Source organism: Triturus cristatus, chromosome 4_1 (genome assembly GCF_964204655.1).
Source record: "Triturus cristatus chromosome 4_1, aTriCri1.1, whole genome shotgun sequence".
Classification (NCBI taxonomy): Eukaryota; Metazoa; Chordata; class Amphibia; order Caudata; family Salamandridae; genus Triturus; species Triturus cristatus.
The window spans coordinates 65,334,860-65,353,784 of NC_140585.1; positions in this window are offsets into that span (position 1 = coordinate 65,334,860).

Consider the following 18,925-nt stretch of genomic DNA (forward strand, 5'->3'; position numbering starts at 1 on the left):
CAGTTTTACAAAAGGGTTTAGGTTTCTGTCCGACACAGGCTTGTAAAATCATTGATGTTATCATTGATTTGTACAAATTTGTGCATGTTTTGAAATTAAAACATTTTTTTCACTGCAACCCTAAAGCCAGTGAGTCTAATACTTTGAGGGGGGAACCTTCTAGCTATACGGTGGGGGATGTGGAAGTAATACACTTAATTATGTCACTTAATGAGGAAAATAATATCACTCTAGAGGACCTAAATAAGGAGTTGGGTGGACATAGATAGTGAACTAAGAACAAGATCTAAGTTTGTGCCACAGGTTTCACATCCGAACATAGAACTATTCAAAACACATGTGACTGAGGACTTGCATTAGCTATTGAATGAGAACCCACGCAGAGATGAGGGGCCACACAATTTAACTAAGGGTGAACAACTAGCATTACAAACTTTGTGCAACAATGATAATTTAGTAATACGTGAAGCCGACAAGGGCGGCAACGAAGTAACTATGAAGAAGGAGGACTATATGGGAGAAATTGCAAGGCAACTGGCAGACAAATCCTGCTATGAGCAAATTCCATATCATCCCATGACAGATTTAACATTCTTTATCAATGCAAAATTGGGAGACTGGAGGAAAAGGGGACTGTTGACCGATGAGGAGGTTAGGTATTTGATGGTCACCAAACCTAGTTATCCCTGTATGTATATCCTTCCCAAAGTACATAAGGGGGGGACATTTCCCGCAGGTCGACCGATCATTGCGGGCATAGACTCCCCCATAGAGCGGTTATTGGAGTATGTTGATTCATTTTTACAACCGTATGTAAAAAATCTACCAGCCTACATACAGGATAGTAAGGACATCCTCAACAAGTTTGAGGATGTCATATGGACTGAGGGATTTCATTTTGTGACCTTTGATGTAGTCAGTCTATGTACCTGCATTAAGAAAGAAATAGGTTTACGTGCAATGGGACATTTAGAAGGACAGCAGAGTGGTTTGAACATAATGAAATTATTCTTGAGATGACGTAATTAACACTTTCAAAAATAAAATTCCTACATGACAATCAATGGCATCACCAGTTACAAGGTACCGCGATGGGATCCAAATTTGCTCCTTCGTACGCAGGATTGTTTATGGGATACTGGGAAAGAGAACATGCTTGGGGTCGATATGCCTCCCCCTGGGTAGAAAACTTCATCTTTTGGGGGAGGTATATCGACGATATTATTGTACTGTGGAATGGCACAGAGGCCCAATTGAAAAATTATTTCACATTTCTAAACCACAATCCATTTAATGTGACCTTAACCATGACACACTCCACTGACCAGATCGACTTTTGGATATAACATTTTCAGCATATGGGAATGAGATTCAGAGTAAATTATTTCGCAAACCAACTGAGAGCAATAGTACACTACATGCTATGAGTGCACATCCTAAGGCTACCATTAACAGAATTTCATTTGGAGAAATGATTGGGATACATAGAAACTGTAGTGATATGACTTCATTTATTGATAATCTTCAAACTACTAAAACAAGATTTAAACAGAGGGGGTATAAACAGAGAATCTTGGACAATACAGAAAGAAAGATATTGGCAAAACCAAGGCAGACCACTTTAACAACAAATTATTCCGCTAGTGGTAATAGGAATCAGTCGGCCTCTATAAATTATGTTACCAAGTTTAATAAACATAGTCAAGGTGTGTACAAAATCTTACCTAGACATTGGCCATTGCTTCATGAAATACCAGGGGTTAAGGGTGAGATTTCCTCAAAACCCAAGATTACTTATCGACGAGGAAGAACCTTGAGGGAAATGGTATGTCCCAGTTTTGTATCAACCAAGAGGAAGACAGAGGGAACATGGCTATCTGGGCCAATATGTGGTTTCTTCACATGTACTGACTGTAATATTTGTCAATAAGGAAAGAACACATTGAAAGACTTTAGTTACAATACACTGTGAGTATACACTATCAGGCATACTATTACCTGCAGAACAACATATGTGACGTATGTAACAGGCTGCAGTTGTGGTATTATCTACGTAGGTAGTACTATCAGGCCCCTTAAAACTAGAATTCAAGAGCATGTACGGGCTATTTGCAATGGAGACACAAGATACCCCATGACGCTACATATGAATGAGCAGCATGGGGGGAAGCCCGAAATTTGGTTTCATGGTATAGACCATGTCACAAAGAAACCCAGAGGGGGGGGGACAGAGAACTGGCCCTCAGACGTAATGAGGCCGGATGGAATTGTAGACTACGTAGTACCAGCAAGGGACATGATAGTGATGATGAACTACACTATTTCCTCTGATAATTAAGCTGCTATGGTCTAACAGTTTTAGCTGGAATCAGTTGTGGCCTATGTATAATTGCACACTAGCTGTGAATGAGTGCCAACATACTCAAGTTTGAGTGACAACTATGCTTGGGACTATATCGAATTGTGGATTACTCATATTTGAGAATATTAATTGAGTATGTCAGAAAACATAATGTGTTAACACCATAAAATATGGATTGTCGCCATAAATTGTGACATGGCATTACAAAGAATTACAATATTGTGACTTTACCAAACAACACAATGTCAATATGGCCAAAGATGAGAAATGATAGGGGTATAATATATTGGAAAATATTGCTGTCCTGTTACATGATGATGTGTATATTAGCAGGTATTCATTTTGGGCAGTGTATGTTGTCCTCGTTGGGTTGTGCTCAGGCCTCTTAATGATGTGCATATTAGTAGGCCTCTATTTTGGGCACTGTATGCTGATCTCAACTTAATGTGCTCTGCAAATATTATACTATTCAAAATATTCAAAAGTGTTTAAGAAAGGTCGCAATCAAATGTAACTTACTTAAATGTGCTACTATTGAATTGTAAAATATATTTATTCACATTGACAAGTATGTAAACAATTTGGATAAATCAACATGGTCACATCAGGTATATGCATTGCAGATATTAGTAGTAATCAAGGGTGGAGGCACATTAAAACTATTTGCTTTGTGCTTTACATAAGGATAGGGCACTAGGATGAGTTCAGCAATGGGATCAATATACCATGCAGGTACATAAATAGCGATTAGCCTGTGGACGCTAATCTATAGTTGAGAAGAATGAGGAGGATGTCAGATTATATCACTGTAAATGTAATGTAAATTGATACTTGTATAGCGCACTACTCACCCGCAAGGGTCTCAAGGCGCTTGTACGAATACCGCTGTGGACCCCATCCTGGCTTTCCCTGTGAGGCGTCCACTCCTGGGCACCCCCAAGGTGGAGGCCAGGCATCCTTAGCGTTCTGGGGGAGGTTGTGGAGATTAAGCAAGCTATTGCCCAGAGTTGCAGAGTGGGACTCCATGATTGGAATAGGCACCGAGGCGAGAATTATCAGGTCCGTGGAATTTTTGAGCCCAAGACCCGCCGAGGTGGGTAATTGAACCCTGGTCCCGGGCTAGACCTCTGCAACAGGGTCTGCCGCTCTAATCATTGAGCCACACTTCTCCACTAGAATATTTATTTACTCTTGAATTTAAAATGATTCTCAATGTGGTGTATAGGAATATCATTAATATAATATTCAATTAATTTCAGACTTAATAGTGAAAAGAAAGAGGAATCTGTTAGACAGTACCATTAAAATACTCGGCTCAAAAGAGCAGTTTACATGAGTGAACAATACATTAATTTAGAGACTATCCCTAAAAACATCCCAATGATGCGGCGGAAGGGGGGCTTGGGGGGGGAAGGCGACCGCAGGGAGTCCCCACCCCTGGGCAGTTTGGGAGGGGGTGTGTGGAGGGAGGGGTTTGCTGGCCCTGCGCGGCCGTTTTTGAATTTGGGCTGGACAGTAGGAAAAATGTAGCCCAAATGCAGCCCAATTATAGCCCAAAAATAACTAAATGTTGCGCAGGTATAAATACCTTGGGCGCTCGCTCCCGGCCACCATTTTAGGTTTGGTGACCTGGTGGCCGGGAGCTAGGCTAGTGGCGTGTTTTTTGTTGGTTGATAGAGTACTGTCAGTCAGTGTGTATTGTCAGCAGGTATTGTCAGGCTTCATTTTCGATGGCGTCGCAAGATTACCGGGTTCTTGAGGCCCTCCGGCTGCTGTCCGAAGCAGGCCGCATGGATTTGGTCGTGGGTGAGGTGGCGGGGCCGTCGCGCCCTACGCGTCAGGCCTCGGCCGGAGTGGCGGCTGCGGTGGCGGCGTGCTCATCGCCGAAGCGGGTGAAGCAAATGCCGGTGAGTGAGCGGGGCCGCCCGCGTCTACGAAAGGCGCCCCTCGCTCGTGTCGCTTCGCCATGTGGGTCGGGTGCGGCGGGGGGTGTGTCGGCGGGTGGGGCAGGCCTATCTGTGGTGCCGGCGAGCGGATATCTCTCCCCCGTGGTGGGAGCTAAGCGCGGGGGCGGGCGCGGGATGAAAAGACGCGCGTCGTCTGTGCCGAAGGGTGATTTATTGAGCGCGAGGGAGGGGGGACGCGCGCGGAGTGCGGAGGGGGCGGCGGTTTTGTTCCCTGTCCCGGGTGAGGAGCGTGGGGATTTTCCTGAGGTGGAGCGAGCGGGGGGTGAAGGGGGAAAGGGCTATGATGTCGATAGGAGTGCTAGGTGTTATGAGGCAGGGGCGAGGTCTTCAAGGGATTTAGCGTCAGGAGGACTGGGGTTGGTGAAGTCGCCTGAGTTGTGCAGGTTGGGGATGGTGCAACAGGCGAGTGGGGGGTCAGAGCCTGATAGCCCCTTGTTGTTTTCCCCTGTTTCTTCTGCGGGGGGCGCGGGTTTTTCGGTGGGGGCGAGCTCGCTGGGAGAAGGGGAATGGGCGCAGGTGGAGGGGTGGTGTTCGGCGCAGGACTTGAGGTGGCAGGGGGAGCAGGGGTTTTTGGAGCGGGGGAGTTCAGAGCAGCTACAGGTCCAGGGAGGGGTGGGCTGGCAGGCCGTAGGTGAGGAGCTTGTGGGGGGGGCTGGGGAAGGGGAGTTTGGGGATGAAGGTTGGTTTGGAGGGGTCGGGGAGGCAATTGGGGGGGTGTTGCGAGCGAGGGCCTGGACATTTTTCCCTCCTGGGCAGAAGGTGTACGGGGCCTTGGTGGGGAGGGAGCGGGGGGGTGGTCAGGTGCCCGGGGGCCGGTAACGGGAGGTGGCGGCAGGTTGAGGGCGGTGTATGGGGCGAGCGGTCGTACCCGTTCGAGGCCGGTTAGGTCGCTGTCTATGGGGAGAGGTTATGGCGAGGTTGCGGCGTCGGCGTTGGGTCACGCTAGGCTGGAATGGAGCGAGGATGAGGAGGAGAGGGTGGCTCCGCAGCGTGTGGGAGTGGGACGAGTGAGTGCGTCGGTTAGTGGGGTGTCAAGTGCGGGTTTTTTGAGTGGTATTGGATCGCGGGCAGCTAGTGGTTTTATTGCTCCTGGCACACCAGTCCAAACTTTTTCTTTCCAGGCTAGGTCAAGTAGCAGAGCAGCAGACTCGGTAGGGCGAGGTGCGGCCCATTATCGCCGAGGAGAAGGGAGGATGAGGCCTTGCGCGGCACATTCCGTACCGGCGGGGGATCCCGTCGCGGCCAGCTCACGAAGGTCCGGCGCGGCCTCGCTGGCCCCAACGTCACGCCGGTCAAGGTGGACGGAATTTTCTGATAGGATGGATTGTTGTGTTAAGCGGAGTAGAGGGGAGGACCGGCGTGTACAGTCGGCTCCCCCGCAGGATGGTGTTAAGGCCGCGGAGGCCGGTAGTGCTCATTCAGGGTCCGGTAAGGCCCGTGTGGTGGATTTTGCTCCAGAGGAGTTGCTGGTGGACGAGCCAATACTCCTTGATTATGATGAGGACAGCCCCGAGGAAGGGGAGATTCGGGGCTCCGAGGGGGGGGGAATTTCTCATGTTTCTCATAGTCTGTTGCAGGTTCCGGGTGTGGCACCCATCGCACAGTCCTTGGTGGTGAAACCTACAGGAGAGCACGGCCCGTCAGCGAGGGCGCATCCTCCAAGGGATTCTTCTGCACGGGGAATGAGGCGGTCGGAGTCGGTCCGCACACCCTCTTTAGAGCCAGGTGAGAGCGCAAAAACACAGGCCAAACCTATTATGGTGTCTGTGGGGTCTGGGGAGGACGGGGGTGGGGGTCTGTCGGAGGGGAGATTATATAGAGGCAAGTATGTGAAGGACACGGGAGTTGGCACGGGGACGGAGGGAGCATTGTCGGGGGCCAAGGTGGAGAGTGGGTCTAAGGCGGAGGCAGGCGATGGTAAGGAAAAGCCGCAGAGCAAGGAATTAAAGATCAAGAAGCTCCCTTATATGGGGGTGACTAAGCCCCTGGGTGCGCATTTAATGCTGGCGACAAAAGAGCGTATTTGGAAGGGTGAATATGTAGAGATTCTGAAACTGTTACACAGGGAGGTGAGGTCTAAGGAGGGTTCTAAAGAGGAGGAATACGAGTTGGCCAAGCGCCCTAAGGTGCCGCTGACGATCGAGAATTGGACGGCGGCGTTCTTAATTTATGCTAGTGTTTACTGCGAAAAGTTTCCCGAGCGCTGCGTAGCCATATTTAAGTATATGGACGTTATTCGAAAGGCTCAAATCACTGGTACGGGTTATGCTTGGGCTCAGTATGACGAGGAATTTCGAGCCCGTATGGCTTGGGATGCTGAAGCTAAATGGGGCGAGTTGGATAATGACCTGTGGCAACATACCATGGGGGCCGCGCCAGGGGGTAAGACGATTTTTACGGCTAGTGGTCTGCCGTTAGTTTACCGGCCCTTTCAGGGAAAGCCCACCCGGGGTGGGGTGGGAGGCTCAGCCGCATCACAGTCTGGGGTCGGGGCTTGTTGGGATTTCAACAAGGGCCTGTGCACGCGGGAGTATTGTAAATACAAACACGAGTGTTCTAAGTGCGGCAAGCGGCACCCCCTCGTCAACTGCTGGGGAGTTAGGCCATCAGGAGGGCAGCAAGCAGGTGCAGGGATGTCTGGCAGCGCGCAGCAGTCACAGGGTGGGTGAGGGGGTAGGGGCGCACAAGGTTCTGGGCCAAAGGGCTCCTACACCAATTAAATTGGCTTGGCTACAGGATGCCTTGGATGGCTACGAGGACTTGGTGGCAAAGCAGACTCTTTTGGATGGTTTCAGGTGGGGTTTTCATTTGGGGTACCACGGGCCCCGGCAGAGAAGGTGGGCGGATAATTTGAAATCCGCAGCAGAACACAAGCTGGTGGTGAGGGAAAAATTGCGTAAAGAAGTGCATGAGGGGAGGATGGCAGGCCCGTTTGGAGAGTGGCTAGTTCCTAATTTGATCATTTCCCCTATTGGTGTGGTGCCCAAGAAAGAGGAGGGGCAGTTTCGGCTGATTCAGCATTTGTCATGGCCTGAAGGGTCGTCAGTCAATGATTTTATCGATGAAGACGCTGCTTCGGTGTCATACTCCTCAGTTGACGTCGCCATGTCACTGGTTGTGGCCGCGGGCGCAGCTGCAGGGATGGCAAAGTGCGATATTAAGTCGGCTTTCCGGCTGCTCCCGGTTCATCCGGACGACTGGCCTTTGTTGGGCATACAATTTGAGGGTGAATGGTATGTGGATAAGGCGCTACCTATGGGTTGCTCGGTGTCATGTGCTCTTTTTGAGCTTTTCAGCACTTTTTTGCAGTGGTTTTTCACGCATCGCACTGGTCACAGCTGGGTCACACATTATTTGGATGATTTCTTTTTTGTGGGCTCTTCGGGCTCTTCGGAGTGCTGGCGTGCGCTGGAGTCGTTTCAGGAGCTTATGGAGGAGTTTGGGGTGCCTTTAGCTCCGGAGAAAACAATGGGGCCGGATACTGTCATTTCATTTCTGGGCATTGAACTTGACTCAGTTGCGATGCAGGCTCGGTTGCCCGCGGATAAGAAATCCAAAATGTTGGTTTTGCTGGACGAGATGTTGGCTCGACCGAAGGTGACGGTGAAGGAAATACAGGTGTTGCTAGGCCATCTGAACTTTGCTTGTAGGGTGGTTCGGGCGGGGCGGACTTTCTGTCGGCGCCTGGGCCGGGCTTTAGCAGGCCGGCACTTGCCTCATCATCATGTGCGCCTGTCGGCAGGGGTGAAGGAGGATCTGCGGATGTGGTCCTTTTTCTTGCACTCATTTAACGGGGTGCCTTTGGCCAGGGACGAGGATGTACAGTGGGATGTGCAGCTGTTTTCAGATGCAGCGGGCAGTGAGGGTTTTGGCATTTACTGGCAGGGGCATTGGTGTGCAGAGCAGTGGCCTCAGGAGTGGAAGAATGGTGGGCGGAGCATTGCCTTTTTGGAACTTTTCCCACTTTTGGTGGCTTTGACCATTTGGGGCAAAGAGCTGGAACACAAGAGGCTGCTTTTCCGTGTGAACAACATGGCGGTGGTGCAAATAGTCAATAGACAATCGGCCAGGGATGAGCAGATTTTGAAATTAATGAGGGTGTTTGTGCTGGGCTGTTTGCGCTATGACATTTCATTCAGGGCTTTGCACGTACCGGGCGTGGACAATGACATTGCGGATGCTTTGTCTCGTTCACAGTGGGGGAGATTCCATGGGCTGGCCAAAGAGGCGGACAGGACACCGACCCCGATGCCGGAGCACCTCTGGTCGGTCGGCAACGCAGGGTGTTTCAACTGGTGGTAGGTTCCTTGTCGGTTTCCACGCGTACGGCGTACACATTGGCATGGAAGGAATTTTTGGCTTCAGGAGCTTGTAGGAGGGAAGAGCCGGGGCGCAGTTCGGAGGATGTGGTTCATTTTATCCTTGACCTCATTGAGAAGGGTCTGTCACGAGTCACTATTGCGGGGAAACTGGCAGGGGTTGCCTTCATGGGTAAGCTTTTTTGGGGTTATGCCCCGTCTGCTGGGGAAATAGGACGCAGGATGCTTGAGGGGTGGGCGAGAGAACGGGGTGGTACTGGGGTGTCCCGTTTGCCGATTTCCTGGCAGACGCTGGCTCGTTTGCTGGCTGTGTTGCCTGCAGTTTGCACTGATGATTTTGAAGTTTCATTGTTTTCTACCCTTATGGTTTTCATGTTTTTTGGAGCTTTCAGGGTTTCGGAGCTCCTGGGGACCAAGGTGAAGCGGGGTATTTGTTGGCAGGATGTTTTCCTATCGGACACAGGTGTACACGTTTGGTTGTCCGGTTCCAAAACAGATCAGAAGGGGGTTGGTAAAGGGGTTTGGTTGGAAGCAGGATCCCCTAGTTGCACATGTCCGCTGCGCTTGGCGAGGCAATGGAAGACGCTCTCAGGGGGGGATGGGGGCGAGTTAGTTTTTCAACACATAGATGGGGCGCGCGTCTCTGACTATCAGCTGCGTATGGTCCTGCGTAAAGGGTTACAGCAGTTGGGATTGGATGGAGCTCAGTTCGGGACACATTCTTTCAGGATTGGGGCAGCGACTGAGGCGCATAACCGGGGTTGGTCACAAGGCGATATAATGCGATTGGGGCGTTGGTCATCTTCCTGCTTTCACAAATATGTAAGGGAAACTCCTCCTTCGGCGCCTGCGTCCACTGCTTTGGTTTGAGTCTCATATTTGTTTTTCATTTCAGGTTCGGTGGCCGGGCCACACACGAGGGAATTGACGGTGTGGATTGTGGGGCATTCCTTCGTCAAGTGGGCGCACGTTCAGGCGTGCAAAAGTTATTTTGGGGGGAGTTTGGGTTTCAATAGCAGCCTTTTTCGATTGGTATGGAAGGGGAAGGGGGGTATGCTTTGGAGGGAGCTGATCCCCTGTCTGAATAAAGCCATGGTGCAGGGACGATGCCCGGATATTCTTTTAATTCATTTGGGGGAGAATGATCTTTGTAGTGTGAAAGGGGTGGTATTGTTGCGAGCCATGAAAAGAGACTTGGCGTTGTTGAAGGAGCATTGGTCTGGTTGTCATGTCCTCTGGACAGAATTGGTCCCGAGGAGGGTGTGGAGAGGGGCTTTGAAGCCCAGGGCGATTGATAGGTCACGGAGGAAAGTGAATTTGGAGATCTCCAGGTTTTGTCGGGATTTGGGCTTTGGGAGAGTTACCCACAAAGATATCCGCTTTGAGGCGGTAGAGTTTTTTAGGGGAGATGGGGTCCATCTGTCGAGGTTGGGCATGGATCTTTACTTGTTGGAGCTCAGGGAGGTCTTGTCTCGGTGCTTGAGTGGGCAGAATCAGGCTCGTTGTGTTTAAAGCCTTTTTTGTTGGGGGGCAGAAAGAGGGGAGGGTAGTTGCACCGCCCCCCTCTTTCTGGGTGGCGGGGGTTATGGTGAATTCTGGTCAGTTTTACCGGAGGTTGGTGGAGTTATTGTGCTTGAGTTGGGTTATTGACAGGGAAAGGTTAGTTGGGTAAGTTTAGTTCGGTTACACAGTTTGGGGGCCGATAGCTGAAAAGGGGCAGGCAGGGGAGTTTTGGTTAACAGAAGGTTTGGATTTAGAGATTGTTGGGGGGTTATACAGGAGGGTAATGTTTTATAATGTTTTATAATGTTTTATATTGTTGTAATGTTGTAATGTACGGGCGGGGGCGGGCTCGAAGGTATTTAGGGGAGGGGGCAGGGGGCGGGGCTAGGCATGTTATATTTAGTGAGGCCTAGTTTTGGAAGGCGTTTGGGCCAAGGATTTTAATTTGTAATGTGCACCTGTTTCCAATAAAGCGGCCTTTTACACACAATAATCTTGTCAGTGGCCTGCTTCCCCCCTCCACCCCTCCCTCCCAAGGGGGGCTTGGGGGGGGAAGGCGACCGCAGGGAGTCCCCACCCCCGGGCAGTTTGGGAGGGGGTGTGTGGAGGGAGGGGTTTGCTGGCCCTGCGCGGCCGTTTTTGAATTTGGGCTGGACAGTAGGAAAAATGTAGCCCAAATGCAGCCCAATTATAGCCCAAAAATAACTAAATGTTGCGCAGGTATAAATACCTTGGGCGCTCGCTCCCGGCCACCATTTTAGGTTTGGTGACCTGGTGGCCGGGAGCTAGGCTAGTGGCGTGTTTTTTGTTCCCACCCTTACCCCCCCTCAAAAAACACGTTTGGTTTTTGCCCCCCCCCTTTTTTCGTTTTGGGGCTGGTTTTTAGAGTAAGTTTTTTCAGTTTTTTCCCTTTTGCGTATTTTTCAGGCATTTTTTGGGGACAGGTGTGCAAGGGGTTTTTTGCTATGTTTGTACTTTGTCGCTTGGAGCAGGTGCTGTGCGGGGGTTATGGTGAATTCTGGTCAGTTTTACCGGAGGTTGGTGGAGTTATTGTGCTTGAGTTGGGTTATTGACAGGGAAAGGTTAGTTGGGTAAGTTTAGTTCGGTTACACAGTTTGGGGGCCGATAGCTGAAAAGGGGCAGGCAGGGGAGTTTTGGTTAACAGAAGGTTTGGATTTAGAGATTGTTGGGGGGTTATACAGGAGGGTAATGTTTTATAATGTTTTATAATGTTTTATATTGTTGTAATGTTGTAATGTACGGGCGGGGGCGGGCTCGAAGGTATTTAGGGGAGGGGGCGGGGCTAGGCATGTTATATTTAGTGAGGCCTAGTTTTGGAAGGCGTTTCGGCCAAGGATTTTAATTTGTAATGTGCACCTGTTTCCAATAAAGCGGCCTTTTACACACAATAATCTTGTCAGTGGCCTGCTTCCCCCCTCCACCCCTCCCTCCCAACGTGGTCGACGTCCTCGAGCAGATAAATGGTAGAGGGCCGCTTGCGCATTTTCTTTTGAGTACTTGAGCACATACATTGCTGGCCACTTTGATATATTCAGCCATGGGTGAGTAAGGGCATGTTCGCATGCCAGTTGATAATGAAGTAAATGTGGGGATTACTAAAGAGGGTTGAGACTTTGGAGCTGACAATGTCGGCAGTATCGGTAACACTTGAAAGGGGAGATAAGGTCGTTTCGCTGTTATGTATACATATTATCTATAAACTGTGCTTGCCGTGAAATAAGAAAGGTACCTGTTGCAAAATGGTTGATCGCTTTACTGTTGCTTACATATTATATTTATAAAACGGGTCTGCCATGAAACAAATAGGGTACTTGTTACGATAAAATTGAAGGCCTGTACTATACACCAGAAGCCAAGTACGTGTAGTTCTCAAACGAATTTGTGTTGGGAAACTTTGGGTATTAACATTTTGTCTATGGCCTGCCATAATATCATGTGGGGCTTGCAAGTAAGCATGTTGTTTATATAATGTGCGTTCACAATGGATATAAAGGCACATTATTGTTGAGCATGGCGTGTATTTATTAAACGCTTTTGTAGCGACAATGTTGGAGGCCTGGATGACATTATACATTGGGGGTCCAAGTGCAGGCTGGCTTCATATATTACGATATGGGTAAGTCTATTGGGTATACCATGAGGGGCCATATTTAGGCTTGCAACAAAACATGGCATCTTTATAAGGTGTGTAAACAATTGATACAAAGGCACTGTGTTGTCGAGAACGACTTGTATTTATTAAACGCTTTTGTAGCGATAACATTGGAGGCCTGGATGATATCAAACATTGGGGGCCGAGTACATGCTGGCTTCATGCAATATGATATGGGGAAGTTTATTGGGCATATCTTGACCTGATAGTATATTATCTGGGGCCACAATTAGGTTTGTAATTAAGTACGGTGATTTTAGAAATTATGCAAGCCTGAAACAGTGAGAGGAATTGCAATGTGGTCTCTAAATATGTAAGGATATAATTTGTATACTTTGACAAAATGTAGTGAATCTTATACTAAGTATTGTCTTATTACAGGCACAGTAGTCAATCAATAGGCTAGAGTTGCAAAAGCCAAGGGACAACCTAGGCCTTGGTTCTCAATAGGTAAGGTAAAGACCTTTAAACTGTAATTAAGAACTGGGAATGGAATCGTGCCGCAAGTAATCCTATGATATTAGTAATAATGTTTCTCTGGCAGCCAGAACAGATGTGAATGACCATTGGAGTTCCTTGCATATATGAGGAAGTGCCAGGAAAGCTTGAAATGTAATCACCTGGCGACAAGTATCCGTCTATTAATAAACAACTGTTAATCAGAAATATTGGTACATTGTATTTTTAAGTAGAAATTGATGACAATATGGTGAAAATATAATTGACAAAAAATCAGCATTTAGAATGGTTTGGGTACTTAATGGTCCGATATTGTCTTGAACTCTTTGGGTTTGTTATGAACATTGTAGTTGTCTCTATATGCTGTGAGAAACTAACGAATGTACAGTTCAACAGTATTTTAAAAGTTTAGGATAATATAAACAGAAAGATATGGGCTCGATGACAGTAAGGGTTTATATCACAATTTGTTTCAGTTAATGTGCATTGCATCATTTCTATTTTCCTTTTTCTTTCTCTTTTTGCTTTTCCCTCATATTGTTAGCTGTGAGTAAGGAAAATTGTTTATGTCTCTAAACAGCAGTACATACCTCTGGGCCTTTTATCACATTCAATTTATTTTAAGTGATAAGGTCTTTGTGCAATTCGAACACAACATGTAAATTGTAGGATGGATTCAGTTTGACTTGCATTTTGTGCTTATATTGTAATTATCAAAATACTGTTATTATCAGCTAAACATCAATAATAAGGGTTGGTTGCCCAGGTGTTTGATATAAATTAGAAATGTTCAAAGTGAAATATGTAATTTTGAGGCATTTTGGAGTATCTTATGTCTTGTTGGATTATGTGTTTTTATAATATTGTGTGTCAATTTGTTGTAACAAGTGTATTATACATGTATTTTTAAATGTTTTTTACAGCCCTGACGAAGTTCTTTCTATAAGAACGAAACTCGCTGGATGCCCGATGATTTGTCAAAATTGAAAGAAGAATAAAGAAAATCTGAATAATACAAACTATTGGATGGACATTTATAAAATTACTGTTATTGTTGATTGTGCAAGTTGGTGCAACCCACAGTGGGTATAAAAATGATATTTTAACCTTTTGACACCACCTGGCCAGTTATTACCCTTTCTGACCTTTTTGGCTTGCACTGCACTTTCAATTTCCTCGTCCCTTTCGAGAACCCTTTTATTTTCTCTGTGTTATGTCACAATTTGATTATCTTCGTCTTCAGAGTCCCTCTCTTTCTGTCCTTGTTCAGGGCTTATTATTGTGGCTTCATCTGCCTGAACGTGTCCTTCTTCCTCTATCTGGTCCTGTTCAAGTCTTATTTAGAATTGTTCTTCTTCTTCCTGAACTTTTTCTTCTTTTCCTAACTCATCCTGTTCAGGTCTTACTGCACTTTGCTTTTCTGCAGCCTGAACGTTTTCTTCTACAACTGTCTGTCCCTGCTTGAGTTCAATAAATTTGTTGTCTGTTGAGAACAGATTTCTTTCCCTGTCTGGTCCTGCTCAGGGTCTCCAGCAGTTTTATTCACCTTTTCCTGAGCCTTTTCTTCTACACCTGACTGATCCTTTCTAGTTTCCTGTCTTTCTAGCCTAGTTCTGCTTCTGGTTTTAACAATCACCTCAGGTATGTCAACCACTGGTATCCAGTCGTCCTACTTATGCTCGGTTGTTCTCTGTCAGCTTCTTCAAAATCTGTTATTCTAGATTCTTCAGCTGACAACCTTCAGCGGCCTAACTGCTTGTGTCAATTGTGATCCCTGTTCCACAGGAGCTAGAACCCTTTTGGTATGACTAGCATGTACCCAGTTAGGCAGACCTGCACATTTCACTGCTGTTGTTGTGACCAGTATGACGTGTCTTGGATCATCCCACCTGGGTGCTAGGCACGACTCAAGTGTGATTCTTCACTACCACCCAGTCTCCGGGATTCAAATCATGCGCTTGATCCGGCTGCCTGGCAGCTGCGTCTTCGCCAACCTGGTGAGAGACAGAACGCACTAGGTCAGCCAATCCTGTACAGTAGTCCAATTCCAGATCATTAGTTATATTCAACAGTTTATGTCCCGGTATAAATGCTTGTCCCATTGCTATTCCCATGAGAATTTCATGGGGGCTCAGGCCTGTATTTCTGTCAGGAATGCTTCTGAGTCCCATCAGAACAAGAGGCAAAGCGTCAGGTCACTCCAGTGGTGTTGATGCACACACCTTTGCCAGTCTTGACTTGATTGTGCCATTCATTTGTTCCACCACTCCAGAAGCCTCTGGGCGGTATGCACATTGCAGCTTTTTGTTCAATTTTAAATGTTTCACAGATTTACCGAATTGTTTAATTATTAAAGTGAGATTCTCTATCTGATTCCAAAGTTACTGGAAAACCAAACCACAGAATCATCTCCCTCAATAGCAATCTGGCAACTGTTAGACTGTCATTTCTTCTAGTAGTGTATGCCTCCACCCACCTTGAAAACAAACATACTATAACAAAGATGCACTTTAGTGCCCTACATGGTGGTAATTGTATGAAGTCTACCTGCAACCTTACAAATAGTCCTTCTGCTTTTCCAATTTTAACCCAGTTGACCACTGTTTTTCTGCCTGGATTTATCTGTTGGCAAGTTAGACATCGCTGGCAAAGGCTCTCTGCGACTGCCCTAAATCTTGGATTGTACCAATCCTGTCTGAAAAGTCTGATCATGGCGTCCCTGCCTCTGTCTGTGTCTCCATGATACATTCTAGTCATTTGTGAGAGCAAACAATCTGGCATGACTGGTCTGCCATCTGGATAAATCCACACGTCATCTTATGCTCTCCTTTGACAACCTTCCTTTTCACTCACTTCTACCTCATCCTGCAATTGTCTCACCTCATCCCATGTCTCCAAAGCTGAAAATATCATACGTTGGCAGCTTATTCCACATGTTTCAATGTTCTTGTTTATTGCCATTTTATTTCTGGCACAGTATTGAGCAACCTGGTCAGCGTATCTATTACCTGCCACCACATAGTCATTTCCTGACTGATAAGCAGCACATTTGACCACTGCTAATTCTTTTGGCAATTGTATGGCTTCCAATAGTTCCTTTACACATTTTCCATTTTTGATTGGGGATCCTGAAGAAGTCATGAAATCCCTCTGCACCCAGAGCTGGCTGAAATCATGCACAACCCTGTAACCATACTGGCTATCAGTAAAAATGGTTACTTTCCAATGTTTCCCAATTTTGCATGCTTTAATTAAAGCTATCAATTTGGCTACTTGTGCAGACATGACTCCTGGTAAATAGGATGCTTCAACTACTCCAGATATTATGCATACAGCATAGGCTGCACTTAATCCTCCTTCCTCATGTCTCATACACGAGCCATCTACAAATAGTTCATGTTCAGATTCTTTATGGGGTTCTTCCTGGATGTCTGGATGGGGCTTGGTGCATAACTCAGTTAAATCCAGACAATCATGCTCAACTTCATCTCTTACTTCTTCTCCATGTACATCTGGCAATAAAGTAGCAGAGTTTAACATGGTACACCTAACCACTGTTACATTTTCGGCTCCCAAAATGTTTCTTTCATACTTAGTCATTCAACTAGGTGTAAGGTACTGTGTTCGAGTTCTAGTCAAAAGAATTTCCACTGAATGCGGAACATACACTTTCACAGGCTGTCCCATCACAATCGACTCACTTTGTTCCAGACTCATGCAAGTAGCAGCTACTGCTTTTAAGCAACTAGGTAATGCTGACGCTACAGGAACCAAGGTAGCAGAGGAGTATGGTACTGGACGTCGACTTAAACCATGTCTTTGGGGTAAAACTGAAAGTGCACAGCTTTCTCTTTCACAACAGAATAATGCACATTCTTGTGTATAGTCTGGCATACCTAAGGCAGGGGCTTCACATAAACAATTTCGTAATTTTACAAAGGCCTCCACACTTTCATCATCCCAAACTACTGGGTCCTTTGCTCTTTTCTTTGTCATCTGAATTAATGGCTTCGCTAACAAAGAGAAACCTACAATACACTGCCTACAGTACCCCACTACACCAAGAAACATCCTGATCTCTCTCTGAGTTTGTGGCAACTGCTTCGGTTTTATTATTTTTATTTTCTCAGGGGTTACTTTTCTCACTCCTCTTTCTATTTGATGTCCTAAATATTTAACTCCAGTTCGACAAAATTGTAATTTCTCTGGAGATACCTTATGTCCACCATCAGCCAAAAGATTTAACAATGCAATCAAATCAGTAACACAATCATCTTGCGACCTTGGTGCTATAAGCAGGTTGTCTATGTACTGGACTAGAACTGAATTTTTAGGCATAACTTGTGTTTCCAGACACTTTTTCAAAATCTGATTAAAAAATGATGGACTTTCTGTATACCGTTGAGGAACACGATTCCATACTAAAATACGGTCTTCAAATTTTAAAGAGAAAATATACTGGCTGTCTGGGTGTAAAGGAATGGAGAAAAATGCTTGGCATAAATCGATTACTGTAAACCATCCTGAATTCCAGGGTATTTGATACAGAATCACTGCTAGATTTTGGACCACAGGACAGCAAGGTACCACAATCCTATTGCTCTTTCCTAAATCTTGCACTATCAGTATTTTTTGCTAGGTTTCTTAATACCAATTATAGGTGAATTACAAGGGCTGCTCATTATTTCTTTCAAAATGCACTGTTTAATCATTCGATCAATTTCTGATGCAACACCTGTTTTAACTTCAGGGCTCATTTTTTATTGCCTGGTATTTTGGTAAACTGCACCTTCCTTCACAGACACCTTCACTGGATCTACATTTACCATCAACCCCACTTCTTTTCCAGTGAAATCTCACATTTCTGGATTCACAGTCGTTTTGATTTCTTCTGGTAAATCATCTTTTGTCATTAATGAATACATCTCGTCTCCCTCTGTGCCCTGTTTTGACAGCATTATTCTGCAAACACTATCTTCATCAGGGGTCTGAATCGCAACACCGGCTGGCGTGCAACAAATTGAGCAGTTCATCTTGCACAATAAATCTCTTCCTAGCAGGTGTACTGGGCTAGAGTCGCACACCACAAATGTGTGCATTTTTCTGAAATTGCCATGCGCACCTCCATGGGTTCTGTAATCGGTGTTTTAATATGCTTATTTGAAACGCCTACAACTTGGATGTTTTTGCTTGAGAGGGGTAGGTTTGGGATGTCTGCTGTTCTTACAGTAGAACGGGTAGCACCAATGTCCAACAGAAAAGTTATATCTTTTCCTTCTACTTTCTCATCAATAAATGGACCTGACTGATCTACCGGCAAGAATGCGCCAAGTACGCACTCCTCTTCCTCCTCCTCAGGCACTGTCATTGTTCATCTTCATTGATGCAACTATTTTGCAAAAGAAATTGTGAAGTTACAGAATTTTTCTGACCACTTCCTCTGGGAAATCCGGTGTCCGCACTATACTTTGCTCTGTTCACAAAATTTTGCATAGGGGCAGGTGGCACCTGACTTTGCTGATTAACAACCTGCTGCGGTTGACTTATTATCACCTCATTCTGCTTCTGGGGATTTAAATTTTGATTTGGGCCATTATTATTCTGAATATTTTTTCACTCGTTTTTCCAATGTCCCAATTTTCCGCACCCATGACAAGGAAATTTCTTCTTTGCTTCTTCTCTACTCATTTGTCCTCTTGGTTTTCCCCCATTCGCTACATCATCATTCTGTCCTTTCAATTGATCATCAGTCTGACTATTTAATTTAATCTCTTGATGTTCTGCCAATTTCACTTGTGCCCACATCACTTTCCCCTCTAACTTTGTAAGTCTGTTCTCAATATCATCTCCGCAATACTTGGCATACATTAGTATTTCGTCTATGAGTTTTCCCTGCCAGCACAACATATGCTGCTGAATCATCTGACAAATGTCTGGTCTTAAACCAGACACAAACCGATACACAAAATGACCCATGTCCTTATCTCCAATGTTTTCAAATCCGCTATACTGCTTGAACAACTGCAATAGGCGTTCATAATAGGCATGTACAGACTCATTTGGTTCTTGGGTTGTTCTATCTATTTTTACCCAATCTGTTTCTTTTGGTGGGATTTTCCCTTTCAAGAAAGTAATCTCCTTG